This window comes from Apium graveolens, chromosome 11 (assembly GCF_009905375.1).
Source record: "Apium graveolens cultivar Ventura chromosome 11, ASM990537v1, whole genome shotgun sequence".
Classification (NCBI taxonomy): Eukaryota; Viridiplantae; Streptophyta; class Magnoliopsida; order Apiales; family Apiaceae; genus Apium; species Apium graveolens.
This window is the reverse complement of record NC_133657.1, coordinates 120,485,171-120,499,913: the sequence shown is the minus strand read 5'-3', so window position 1 is coordinate 120,499,913 and position 14,743 is coordinate 120,485,171. Positions and strand designations below refer to the sequence as shown.

General features: G+C 35.6%; 1 pseudogene; it reads left to right on the top strand.

The window, feature by feature from the left end:
• Positions 1 to 14,356, top strand: part of LOC141695844 (putative 2-oxoglutarate-dependent dioxygenase AOP1) — a 41,775-nt pseudogene extending 27,419 nt beyond the window's left edge.
• The last annotated feature ends 387 nt before the right edge of the window (positions 14,357 to 14,743 follow it).

Below are 14,743 nucleotides of genomic sequence, written 5' to 3'. Positions count from 1 at the left end.
TTTTGTTTAGATTAAGCTTGGATAAGGACTTTAAGGGTGATTCCAAGCCATTCTCTTGATTCTCCACTCTCCAAGGAAGGTATAAACTACAAACCCTAGCTTTATTTTTGAGTAATTAGGAATGAATATGTTTGATATAGTATATGTGAAGCATGATGCTTGATTGTTTGAAGTTTGGTTGAGTTTGTAGAGATTAGTTGGTTTTGTGGTATTGTTGGAGTTGTAAATCTTGATAATTAGTTAAAGAACCTAAGTAAAGCTTTTAGTTCATGTGGGAAATAAGTATAAATGGTTAATATGGATTTGTTGGGGCTGTTATGATGTGGTTTGGATGGATGTTGGTTGTATGATTGATTTGGGGGTGAATTGTGATGGTTTTTGAATGGTTTAAAAGTGGGAAATCGCGTAAACATAGCCGTCGTAACGTCCGATTTTCTTTAGACTGTTTTTGTGCATAACATTAGGACCCGAGAACCCCCTGCTAGATTATGACCACTTCCATGTTTAGATAGCTCATGTTACGAGCTTCGTTTTGATATGTAGTTCGTTCGATTCCGATGCACGGTTTAGGAGAAACGACCGTTTCAAGTAACGACGTTACGCGAACAAAACTTTTCCCCTCACCTTACTTTGAAACATAGGTTAAAGACCAAAAAGGGTTAATTAATGTATGAAACATTTATGGTAAGTGTGTTAGGCAGTTGGTAAGACACTCGCGAAGGAATCGCCTTAGAACTCGTAAAGGATAAATTACTAAAAATGGTGGAGCCGAGGGTACTCGAGTGACTTAAGAAAATCAGTAAGCGCAAAACAAGCGTTAGAGTCTAAGTTAGTTAAAGTATAGATTTTCAAGTGACTTTGGTTTAATTCCAACTTACTTGTTGTTTATAGGTTACCAGAGTCCCGAGCCTTTTATCACCCCAAGTCGCTCAGGCAAGTTTTCTACCCGATATACTGTTGTTGTGATGTAAATATATGTATATGCATTATCTTGTGATAGTGCATGATTGTTATTAGCAAATGTTACAATATATTGAAGCATGCTGCTATGGTATATATATATGCATGCCTGTTTCGTATTCTTTCCATATATATCTGTTGATTCAATTGATAATACCTATGCTAGAGGATAGCGGTAATCTGCGTCTTAGTATAGGGACCCAAAGGTGAAAATATTTTCTAAAACCGGGAGTCGAGGATCCCGAGTAGATTTTGTATATATGGATATAAATATATATATATATACTTATATATATATATATATGGTCATAGTTTTCAAAACTATTAATCGAATAAGGTTTATTCGATAACTTTAACTTTATTTTATTATTGAATATTAGTTCGAATATTATTCGAAGGCTTATGACTCCTTTATATTAAATGAATATTATTTTGAATATTCATTCGAGGACTTATGACTCCTTTTATTTTATTATTTGAATATTATTTGAATATTCATTCGAGGGCTTATGACTCAGTTTATATTATTTAATGAATATTATTTGAATATTCATTTGAGGATCTATGACTCCGATTATTTGCTGAGATATATTCTTTATTTTATTAAAGAATAAGGTGTCAATAATCAAACTTATTTTCGATTATTCAAATAAAGATAGTACTTTCATATAAGTATATCTTTGGTTATTTAATACTCATTTCAAGTATAAGTTTTAATACTTCTACTTCAATTATTTTATAAAGATTATTCTTTATGGGAATATTATTTAAATAATAATATTCAGACATTTTCTAAATATTCTGGGGACTGATTTACTTCATTAAATCAGTTTTACTCCAAACACTCTTTAAAGTGTTTTCGAGTCTTCAAAATGATTTTTAAAAGTTAGAGCGGATCCTAAAATCATTTTTATATTTAAGATCTTCCTTTTTAAGGGGATTTAAATACTCGCTCAAAACCTGAGGGATCCGGCTCTGTGGTGTATTTTATATTCGCAACAAGGTTGCAGTTTTGGTAAATGAATTGATTACTTACCCAACGTTCGGGAAGTAAGTCCATCTATTGAGTCGGCATAAGCAACATGGGCTCAGTGGGCGTCCATGATAGTGTAAGTGGCTCAGTGGGAGTCCATCAAATGCATAAGTGGCTGAGTGGCAGTCCAGCATAAGGTCCTATTACGACCAGGGTGATGACCAGTGGGGAATTCGTCCATCTACTAGTAGAAAAGGTTACTTATGGGTATCTTTGCCTGATCAGCAAGATATCTGGTTTATGCCAAAATTCTTTTCCTTTCCAAATTTATTGGATATTACAATTCTGTTCATACTTTACATGACAGAGGTTTTCAGGAAATATATGGGAGATATATATGAATATATATATATATATATATTAGAACTTAATGAAGTATGTCATAACTTCATTTCCTTTAATAATATTTTAAAGATTGAATCTATTCAAATCTTGTCTTGTAGTCTCATCTATGTGATGAACTTTTGAAACTGATTATAACTTGAACGGTGGTAGTTCAAGTAGTATTTGGGAAAGATATAAGTATATTGGGGTATCTTGTAACTTCATCTTTTAAACTTATATCTAGTTAATGATTGTCTTATGAATGACAAAGATTTTCAGAAAAACGTTGAGACAAGGTTAGATATATGAGATCACCTTGCAACGATATTTTTTTATACAGTTATACACTGGGACTTTGTGTGTATTATGCATAGAAGAGGACTTCCAAGATTTTGAAAAGTATATATGTATATATACTGAATATTTTGCGACTTTATCGCATTAAGATATTAAACTTAGTTCATTTCTTTTGACCAAGACTTTCATGAATACTATGAGAAGGCTCATATATTGTTAATCATTATACATATTATTTTGGTGGGCTTGCTGCTCACCCTTGCTTTCTTCTTTCATCACACAACAACAGATAGAAAGGATGAACAGGACCAAGCTCCCGATTCACAAGCGATTAGGAGACGTTCCGCAGTTTTCTAGAAGCATTGATGCCGCCGTAGTTGAGGTAGGAACTACCAATAGGCTAGGCTTTCAACTTCTAATGTACCAGATTTATGTATATTTATGAATTGTAATAATGGCAAAGAAATGTAAATTTATTCAGAAAACCTTTTAAGGTGTATTGGCAGATAATTGTGGAATGAAATGACTTGTGGTTATTTTTGGATGTTCATCTCTGAGACTATAACGTGTGGTGTGTGTGTTTATTGTGGGGTCACAATACAGAGTAGTTGAGTAATTATTAAGATTGGGTGTTACTAAGGGAAATGAAATTCGTGACAACCCGGATCCCCGACCCCGGATTTGGGGGTGTTACAATCTTGTCACTAAGGAACTGAACTGAAAGGAAACAAATATATACATAATGCGAGAAATACATAGTTTGATCTGGTTAAAAGTACAACAGTGCTACAGCCATCTGTCCCAAAAGTGATACACAAGAGTCTATCTGTCTAGTCAGAAAAAGGGATGCTATATACAAGTCAACTATCCCGGAAAATTGGCTCTTACTAAGGCCTCGGCTAACTAGACAACTAGACTATCCCATCGTCAGTCCTGAATCACACACCGGAGCGGGTCAGCTCCCATACCCTTTCCATCGCACGACGGAAGATATATTCGGCCTGCCGCCTGGAGATCCTACCATGCCTGTCCCCCTGGAGCGATCTGAGTCTCACTCGGGACGTGAGCTCTATCCCCGTCAGCTCCCTCCTCAAGGATCGGGGTATAGCAGCCCTAGTCTCATAAGCTCGGGTACGCCTACCCGCCCTCTCCGCATCCAACTCCCTCCTGACCTCATCCAGCCGGGCCTCAGCAACGGCCACTCGGGTCCTCAGTACATCCTGAACATAGCCGTGGGCTAACAAAGACTGCCTATGGGCAGGGTCGAGAGGTGGTGAATCTGGAGTCGCTGGGGGTGCCTCCTCGGTCTGCCTAGGCTCGGGAGTATGGGTCTCTGAGCTGTCATCATAAGTGCTCCAGGATGGTAGTGGAGGGGTAGGAGCTCTGACCACTGGGAGTGTGGGTAAAAGGGTACCAGTGTACACTACCATAGGTCCGACACGCTCCTCAGCTACTGGGACCTCATCCGGGTCCTCCTCATCTGAAATAGTAATGACCTCTGTCTCTAACTCCTCTGAGTGGTCCTCCTCATCCTCCTCCATCTCAGGCTCCTCCTGATCCTCGACATCTAGCAGTGCCTCATCATGCTCACGCTCGAACATCTCAGGGTCCTCTATCTCATGCGCCTACACATTAAACGAGCTAAGTTACTATCATGATACTTATAAGGGTTCCCGTAAGGGTTTTAATTGTCAGTGCTACTTTAAGTAGTCCGACCATGAACTTGGCAAGAGTTCTTATTATCTTTGTGAGTTTGTTATTATATTGTCGCATCATCTCTGAGGTTTATAACGCTTGGCTCTGATACCATTTCTGTAACACCCCCAGATCCGGGGTCAGGGATCCGGGCCGTCACGGTCTTTCTTTCCACAATACCACTTCACTTAATTAATAATAATTATCCTTATGTTGTGATCCCACACTAACACACACCACAACTCGTTATAGTCTCAGAGATGAAATTGAAATAAGTACAAGTCTTTGAATCCACAGTTTAAAAGTTATTACAACCCAAAATGATTACTTGATAAATTTACAGTTAATTACCATTATCTGCCACAAGTTATAATTATACAATATTTGGTTCCCAAAAGTAGAATGTCTGATCTACAGGTAGATTTACCTCTGCAGCTATAGCAGCTATGATCTCAACGGGAAGGCGCGGGGCGCTTCCCACGCTCTTGCGCTGGGTCTGCTTGAGCCTGGCCATCTTTCCTAACTGTTGTTGTGTGAAGAAGAAATGAAACAAGAGTGAGCATTACAGCCCGCAAGATAATATATAGTGTTAACAATAATACAAGTATCTGAATGGATACTTACTAGAATCCTTTATCATGTGTAAGGTAATTACTTACTGGATATAAGTTTAAAAGAAGATGAAGTTACCAATTACTTCACTATACTTATACCATTTTTAGAAATCTACTTGAACTACTACTGCTCAAAGTATAATAAGATTCAAGAGGTCATCCTATAGATGAGACCATAAATTAAAACTTGAATATATTCAATCTTTGAAATATTTTTAAAAGAAATGAAGTTACGAGATACTTCATTCAATGGAAACACCAATAAAACTATTTGACCCTGTCAATGCTTCGGCAACCACCCATTCGTAGCCTTTCGATCGAAATGCTACGGGTAGTGTTGCAGAATTATCCAACTGGATGATGAACTCATTACGGGAGTTTGTCGTGCCAGGAAGACCACTTACGATGATCAGTCGCAGTAGTACAACCCCACCATTTTATACATGTAGAGGAGAACCTGTCGGATTTACTTGTCAACCAAACACTGGACTCCTAAGGAATGGACCGTCTTAGCGGAACTTCCAGGCCATTTTGGGCCAATATAATAAGGCTGGGCCGGCGCCACTCGACCACTTATGCCACTCCTAGTTCAGATGATATCCATGACTTTGAAACGTAAAGCTCGTCCCCCCTTTCCCCAAGTAGAAACTTGTTGATACAGCTCCACCAAGAAGTCGTATCTAGTTGGAAAGGAAAACTCACCGATATTTCCCAGGCGATGCCTGTTAATGGATTAACTTGTTCCAAGAATTTTACTTCCCGAGTGTTGGGTAAGTAATCAAAATTCTTTTATCAAGACAGCAATGTTGTTGCGAATATAAAACACACCACAGAGCCGGATCCCTCAGGTTTTGAGCGAGTATTTAAATCCCTTCGAAAGGAGGATCTTAAATATAAAAATGAGTTTTGGGATCCGCTCTAACTTTTAAAAATCATTTTAAAGACTCAAAAACACTTTAAAGAGTGTTTAGAGTAATGCTGATTTAATAAAGTAAATCAGTCCCAATATATTAGAAAATATCTGAATATTATTATTTAAATAATATTCCCATAAAGAATAATTTTTATAAAAATAATTGAAGTAGATGTTTTAAAACTTATACTTGAAATGACTATTAAATAACCAAAGATATACTTATACGCAAATAATATCTTTATTTGAATAATCAAAAGTAAGTTTGATTACCGACACATTATTCTTTAATAAAATAAAGAATATTAATTAGTAAATAAATCGGAGTCATAAGCCCTCAAATGAATATTCAAAATAATATTCATTAATAAAATAAACGGAGTCATAAGCCCTCGAATGAATATTCAAAATAATATTCAATAAATAAAATAAGCGGAGTCATATGTCCTCGAATGAATATTCAAAATAATATTCATTAATAAAATAAAGTTATCGAATAAACCTTATTTGATTCATAGTATTATAACTTTTCATATATATATATATATAAATATATATATATACTCGGGAGCATCGACTCCCGGTTTTAGAAAAAGTTCACCTTTGGGTCCCCTATACTAAGGGTATATGCAAATTACCGCTTATCTCTAGCATAGGTATAATCAACTGAATCAATAGATATATGTGTCAAGAATACGAAACAGGCATGCATATATACCATATCACATGCTACAATATATCGCAAGAATTTGCTAATAAAAAATATGCATTTATCGCAAGATCATGCATAAACACATGTACATCACAACAACAGTTATACGGGTAAAAAACTTGCCTGAGCGACTGAGGGTGATTAATGGATTGGGACGAGTCTGGTAACCTATAAACAAAATGTGAGTTAGAATTAAACCAAAGTCACTTGTAAATCTATACTTTAACCAAATTAGACTCTAACGCTCGCTTTGCGCTTACTGATTCTCTTAAGTCACTCGAGTACCCTCGGCTCCACCATTTTTAATAATTTACCCATTACGAGTTTTAAGGCGATTCTTTCGCGAGTGTCTTACTAACTGCCTAACACACTTAACATAATTGTTTCATACACTAATTAACCCTTTTTAGGTCTTTAACCTATGTTTCAAAGTAAGGCGAGGGGTAATGTTTCGTTCGCGAAATGTCATTACTTAAAACGGCCGTTTCTCCTAAACCGTACATCGGAATCAAACGAACCACATATCAAAACGAAGCTCGTAACATGAACTATCTAAACATGGCAATGGTCAAAACCTAGCAGTGAGTTCTCGGGTCCTAATATTATGAACAAAAGCAGTCTAAAGTAAATCGGACATTACGACGGCTATGTTTATGCGATTTCCCAATTTTATACCATTCCAATACAAGCACCAAACAACCCCAATCCATTCATACAATCAAAGTCCCTCCATATCACACTACAACAGCCCCAATCAACTCAATATTAACAATTATACTTATTCTTAAACTTGAATTTAAACTATACTTAAATCCTTTAACCAAACCATAAGATTTCAACATTCAATTCATCACCATTCCAACCCAAACTCTAAACAAACAAGCTTCAATCTACTCTTTACCATAAATATCAAAATCATCCTAATATACAAAGTAAATCTAGGGTTTGGAGATGATATACCTTCCTTGAAGTGATGTGAGTAGCTAGGAAGCCTTAAGAAGCCTTGAGATGTCTTAGAGATGCTTGGATCTTAAAGGAAAAACAAGAAAAATCAAGTTAAAACCTTGAAATCACTATTCATTGTCTTCTTCATTGATTTCGTGGAGAAGATTAAGAATGAATTGGAGGCTTAAACTCATAAGATAGCCATAACTATGCATAAGGAGTACTAGAGAATTATCTTACCAATTTAGGAAGCTTGGAACTTGGATTTTGAAAAATCTTCTCTTTGAAAATGGAAAAAGCCGAGAGCAATTGTTCTTGGTGAAGAGAAATACAATTTTTGTTTTGATGAAAATGATTTGTTTTGGCTTGGTGGATGTAGTTTTGTTTTTTGTTTTGGTTAATTACCTTATTAACCTTGTCTTTGTGTGGTTATAAACCAACCACATCTCCTCCCTCCCTATGTCATGCTTACATCACCTTATTGTGTCATCATCTCTTACTTGTCCTCTCCTTATTGGTTGGATGACCTCATCATCCCTAACCTCCTTGATTAACTTCCTAATTGTTTGCCTAATGACTGCTGATCTGTTATACGGTTCGCTTAACTTTTGTTTTCGTTTATCGTTTGAGGGATCATACCCGGGATCTTATTACTTAGGTTCCCTTAACCTTTCTCAATATATTATATTCCTTTTATGATCCTCTCTTATAATCCTTTAATTTAAATCCTTTTTATCCTGTTACCTTATACTCAATTCTTTCCGTATCTAGTGGATTTCCGGGAAAAATCAAAGTGTTCGGAATTGGATTCTGACGATCTTTACATACACTTATATACCCTATAGAGTACCAATAAAATCTCAGAATATCCATAACAGAACCCCTACATAGTGTGGCATGAACAGTTTTCTTATTCAGCAATATCAGCAAAAACACTATTCATAAGGGTTACAAAGAGTTCAAAATTTTGGGGTTATTACAGAATGGTTTCATGTTCTTTTTCTAAATCTGTCTAGTTTTGTTCTGTTTCATTAGACTTTATGATCAGTATTTACAGAATGTAATTTCTTTGTGTATTCTGTGATTAATTGACATATGCGTTCAAGTACTGATTGTTGTCTGATATATGTTTCTAAACTCTGATAAGTGATATGTCTGTTTAAGTAACTATTCAATCCTACGAGGATAACTGTGCTAGATACTGACCTAGTAGTCTTCAATAAACAAATGATCCCATGTAAGGAGTAATTATTTCTGTGGAAATCTTATGACACAAGCAAATTCTGATAATTGAGCTTAGTTGAGTTTACTTTGTTTATCTTATTACTAAGTCACAAATTAAAATAATGCTACTCATCTGTTAAGTTCTGATACTAGTAAATCTGCTGAATGTACTAAGTGCTGATAAAGCTCAATTATCAAAAGAAAAAGCAAAAAGATCAAAGAATAAAATCAGGTACTCCTTTGAGATCTAGAGTAAACATGTGGAAGGGACGACCCAAGTGCATTGCTGGTATTAAGTAAATATGCATTAGAAAAGCAAAATATTTTCTTGGTGACTTTTCACACTCTATGATTACTGGAGAAATACTCTGATAATAGCATAAATTCTGATAAGCAGTCGTGACTCACTTACACTGAGAAGCCACTGTAAAATAGAATTTAAAAAGATGCATAAAATTAGCACAAAACAGTTGAGGTGGACTCAAGCATGAACTCATTCATCAGTAGGTTTCAGGATAATGACAGCTCTTTAGCAAAATTTTAGTTATGCCTTATTTCTAAGATGTACTGAAGTGAATCAGACTTTACTCCTTGTCTGCAATTTAGCTTAATGCACACAATAATCACTCCATCTGAATGATGAAAATTACTGTGGTGGTCTATGTTGTTTTAGATAAACAGTCATTGTGTCATTTTGCACTAACTCTGAGGACAAGTTCTGGTTGCATATTCTGACGATTAAGTTCTGAAGAGTATAACTCAGAACTTGTATGTGGATTTACTCACATAGGCATTCCTTTTTCGAGTTAAGAAATTATGTTCTGATGACTGTTAAGTTCTGATATAAGTCTAAGTTCTGATATTACAGTCTAATTCTTTACTTGACTTATCTGTGGATAAAATTTGATAACAGTCTCAGTTCAAACTAGAATATGTTGAAGTGGAAGACTAATAGTCACTATGGTTAGGGTTAATGGTATTCGTACTTGAACAGTCCACTTTTACTTGTTTCTTGTGCGCATTCAACCATGTTTTCTCCTTCCAATGAATGTTATTCTTTTTCCAAGTCTGGGGAGACGAGGTAGAATTAATTCTACCTGTCAACATTAAATACTTTTACGTCTCCTGGCATTCTCTTGCCTATATAAGCAGCCACTTCACATCAGCCTTCCCATCAAATTCTTTCTCACAAACTTACCTTCATACTTTTTCTTTCAAAAACACAATGGTCAGATACAACATGTTTTTGAACTACCAAAACTTCAATATGGAGCTAAGCTGTGCCGACTGGCAGCAGGCACAAGTGCTGATATTGATGTTCAAAACTTGGTTGTGCCTGAAGTAATTCTCTTAGAAGCTCCAACAGTAACTAATCCTTCCACAACACCTGTTACTGATGTTGTTCAAACTCCAGAGTTATCTACAACACCTTCTCTGCATCAAGATGCTGATGATCAGACTTTAGGTGAGCATCAGGATATGGCTATTGATCAGAACTTAAAACCAGATCAGCAATTATAGGATGCTGAAGCCTCCATTGCTACTCACACTGTTATTTTATCAGAGGATACTGATTCTGTAAGTTTTGATGCTGCAAATGATGGAGATACTGGTGATGCTGCTACAACTGCAGATGTTGATGCAGCAGGTCCTTCAGGACATGCTCCTCAACAGACTATTCTAAAGTCTGAACTGGTTAAGAAGTTTGTTACCAGAGAAGCACCAGTACCTTGGAGTAAAACTCCTGCAGGACAGGAGTGGACTAAGGAATGGAACTCAGTTTCATGTGTTCCAACTGAAAAGCATCTTGCTGAGCACTTGACTAAAGCTGATGAAATGTTAAATTCTGATGATTTCAAAACCCAGCTTAGAGTCACTGTATTGAGTACTAAACATCTACAAGGTCTTCACTCAACTACTCATGCAGAGCTACACAAGATTCAAATAATTTATCAAAAAGGAACAAGTTTGGAAAATTGATAAGAAAAAGTTCTTCCAACCTACCTTTGACAGGATTGCTTATATTGAGAAGACTCAAGATCATCAACAAGCTCAGATTGATGATATTCTGAAAAATCAAGCTTCTCAGCAATCACAACTGACTGAAATCCAATCCTCAATGGAATTGCTTATCTCTCTTCTACTACCTGCTGATGCCAAAAAGGGGGAGAAAGTAATTAAGTCCAAATGCAAGACTGACAAGACACTGACAGGGAAGGATGATGAAAAAGATGATCAAGGAAACCCTGGAATGGGTAGAGGTCATAGTCAAGGTAGAAGATTCACATCAAGAAAAGCTGAAATCACAAGTCACAGGACAAGTTATGATACTGGGAAAAGAATAAGTTCTGTTGTTGGTAAAATGATAAGTTCTGATGAACTTTTAGATCTTGATGAGGAAATGTCAAGACAGTTATTTCTTCAGGAAAATCCAGGAATGGACTTGGAAAGTTTAATGGAAGAAGAAGCCAGGCTTAAATCAGAGAAAGTCACATCTAAATCTGAAGCTTCTGGTAAAAAGCCACTTCCAAAACTCAAAGGCATTGTGATCAAAGAAAGGACACATACTGAAGCAACATTGGCTAGATCACAACCGCAGATAGATCCAAGATCCAAGGGTAAAGAAAAGGTTGGTGAACCTATCAAGGTTTATGTGCCTCCTGAGGATGAAGAAATTACTGATGAAAAGGATAATCTTGCTCTGACTTCAAGAAAAGTTCTTAAAACAACCTCTGACATGGCTCAAGTTGTCCAGAGTCAAGAAATTGTAAGTTCTGATATTCAGAAGAAGCAAGTAACCTCTGAAATAGCTCAAGTTAACTTGATATCAGAAGATAGACCAAAGACACTCTTACCAGGATTCACTAAAGCAAAACAGACTCAATCTTTGAAGACTACTGCAAGTGGTTTTGAAGCAAGAGTAGTTACTGGAAAGGAAGCAAGAGATAAAACTGGATTGGGAAGTGCTGATGAAAGAAGAATACATAACACTACCAATGATCCAACTTCCTTGAGTGAACCAGGTATTGGAGCAACTCCTGAGAGATTGAATCAACTGGAATCTGTACAGATGGTTTACCATACCTACTTGAAAGAATACATCTTGTTGTATTTCATGACAGATGGTAGGGTTTATCATATAAGACAAAATGCCATTCTATTGAAGTATTTTGAAGAATTGGAGCATGTACTATTCTTACTTCAAGTGGATGACAGAATAACAGGAACTGTTGCAAACTATTTGAAAGAACAGATTCAGAGACATAAAAGGTTTTATTCTGTTAAGTCTGACAGCACATACGTTCCAAAGTACAGAGATCACAATGGTGATATAGTTGAAATGAAGCCCAACACTGCTAAGATTATAACTACCTTTCTGGGGTACAGGGCTGTTGAATTCAATCTTGAGTCTGATAAAGCTTATTTGATTAGACTGGATCAGGATATAAGAAAAGCAAAGATCAATGATCTCAGAGCTGCAATCTTTCAAATTGGTGAAGATACTGCAGAGCTTAAAGATGCCAAAAGGAGAATGATTGATGAACTTAGATATGCTGAGAGATGTTTGTTGAAGAATTATCTCAGAATAACTCCTGACATCAGAGAGATCAGATGATGAAGCCAAGTCGAAGATCTACAACTGCTTAAATTCTGATATTTGTACAGACTGAAGTTGTTATCAGAAGTTGAATATTGGTAAAGCTTTAAGGACTGTAAGTTGTAGTTATCTAGTCTAATTCTCATGCATTTGTACTTAATGTTTTTGACATCATCAAGTATCTGTTAAACTTGTATATTATGCTAATTTACAAGTTGGGGGAGATTGTTAGATATATTTGATAATGTCATGGCTAATATAATTTATGTTTAGATTTCAGATCTTACTTAACAGGACAAATCAGTACTTAACCGTTGATCAGTACTTATACTGGAAGTCAGGACTTAAGGATATCAGTACTTATATTATCAGGAGATAATCATCAGAAGTTAGATATCAGAACTGAAGTGCTGAAGGACGATCAGATAAGGACAGTAGCTGATTAAAGGAAAGAAGATCAAGATAAACATAAGAAGAGATATACATGAAGAAGGAGTTCTGTGAAGAATGGAATACTTGGAAGAAAAGATATCTGATTGATATATTTTAGGAAGCAGAATTATATTCCATATCAATTAGTGATTATCTTGTAACTGTGTAGTATATAAACATAGACATAGGGTTTACACTATAAGTGTTATCATATTCGAGAAGATTATTCATTGTAACCCTAGCAGCTCTCGTGATATTTGTTCATCACTGAGAGGTAACAGTTCCATACTGTAACCGAGTTTATTGTTTCAATAAAGTTTGTTTTCTGTTACTTAAGATATTAAAGTTTGATTTGATTGTATTATACACTGTATTCACCCCCTCTATAGTGTGTGTGACCTAACAATACCGCCAGATCAAGTGGTCATTAGTGACTATAATTTCTTCTACGTGCCAAGATATTAGGCAATCTCTTCAGAATCATAGTTGTTTCACCGCATTTTACGGTAACTGTTCATCTGAGCTGGACAAAGCAATCTTTGAAGCATAAGATGAGTTGTTTGATCTTCCTACTGATTCTAAAATTCTAAACATGAATGACAAGCTATATCATGGCTATGTCAGAAAAATCCTTTTTGTTCCTCTTCATGAAGGATAGGGGGTTGACTATGTAAAAACTGACCAAGGTGTTACAAATTTCAAAAATCTCATGTGGCGAAAGGGAAATAATTCCTTCTGGTAAATAGTTAATTATTCAACATTATTTTTGAATGTCCGGAGTAATACACTAAATTTATGTTAACCAGTTTTGTTTAAATCTAAATTTGTTAGTAAAATTTCATTGGCGTTTTCAAAGGAAGTGGCTGGATTTGATAAAGTGATAATAAGAATGTTGTCCGAAAGCTATGGTGTGGAAAAGTATACAGAGCCTCATGTAGAATCAACAACATACCTTATCAAGTACTTGAAATACAGAGCTTAGGAGGTGAATGAGATTACTATGCCTTTTTCTTCTCAAACAGACAAGAGTTTCTTGACAACACTTTAGCAGAATCAAGTCTCTGGTTTAGAAATTTAAGCAAGATATGGCAATTGGATTTCCGTTGAGTTATCTCCTTCTGCCTTTGTAATCATGGCTGGTGATGCATGCAAGGTACGTAGTTAGATAAAAAATTATGCTTACCAGTAGATCGAATCTACTATGTTATATCCCGCGGAGACAAAAAGAAATACTTATGGCATAACATTAGTTTGATCCAGGTGTGTACTTGTTAAAAAATTGATGTAATTGGGTCTGTTATTAGAATTGAAACCCGAAAATTAAAATTGATCATTCAATGTTGATATATAGGCATGGAGTAGCAATAAAGTTCTGTCTCCAAACCATTAAGTTACTATGAGGTTGAGTGGAAATGAAATACGATACAATGTCACATTTTTTTCATTTCTAAACAACATGAAAATGGTGGAAGTTCCAGAGGAGTCTGTGGATGAAGAACATAAGTTGCAGTTCAAGTCATTTATGCGTGTTGATTTGCTCAAGTTTTACGATACTGATCTTGGTCGTCCATCACAAAACATTCTTCAAGATTTTTTTGGTGTTTGTTGAAATTTTTGAAAGATATATAATAGTTGATTTTGATATATGTAATTTTTTTGGATTGGTGGATGATGTACTCTGAATCTTGGTAAATTAATGGATGTATGGTTTTGCGCCATTGGTTTATTTTTTTTAAGTTTTGGTACGGTGATTTAGTGTTTGGATGAATATTTTGTTTTTGGGCATTTCATCGAAACAGGTGATTCATGAATTAAAAAAAACTAACATCACTTTACAAACAAAATAATAGATAATAGATGTTAAAGTATGTATTAGACATCACTTCATAATCGAACTCATGTAAAAGCTGAACAAAGACATCGCTTTACCAAAGAAAAGAGAGATACAATGTCGCTTCCAAAATGAGACTGATGTAATTTTAAGATACACATTAGT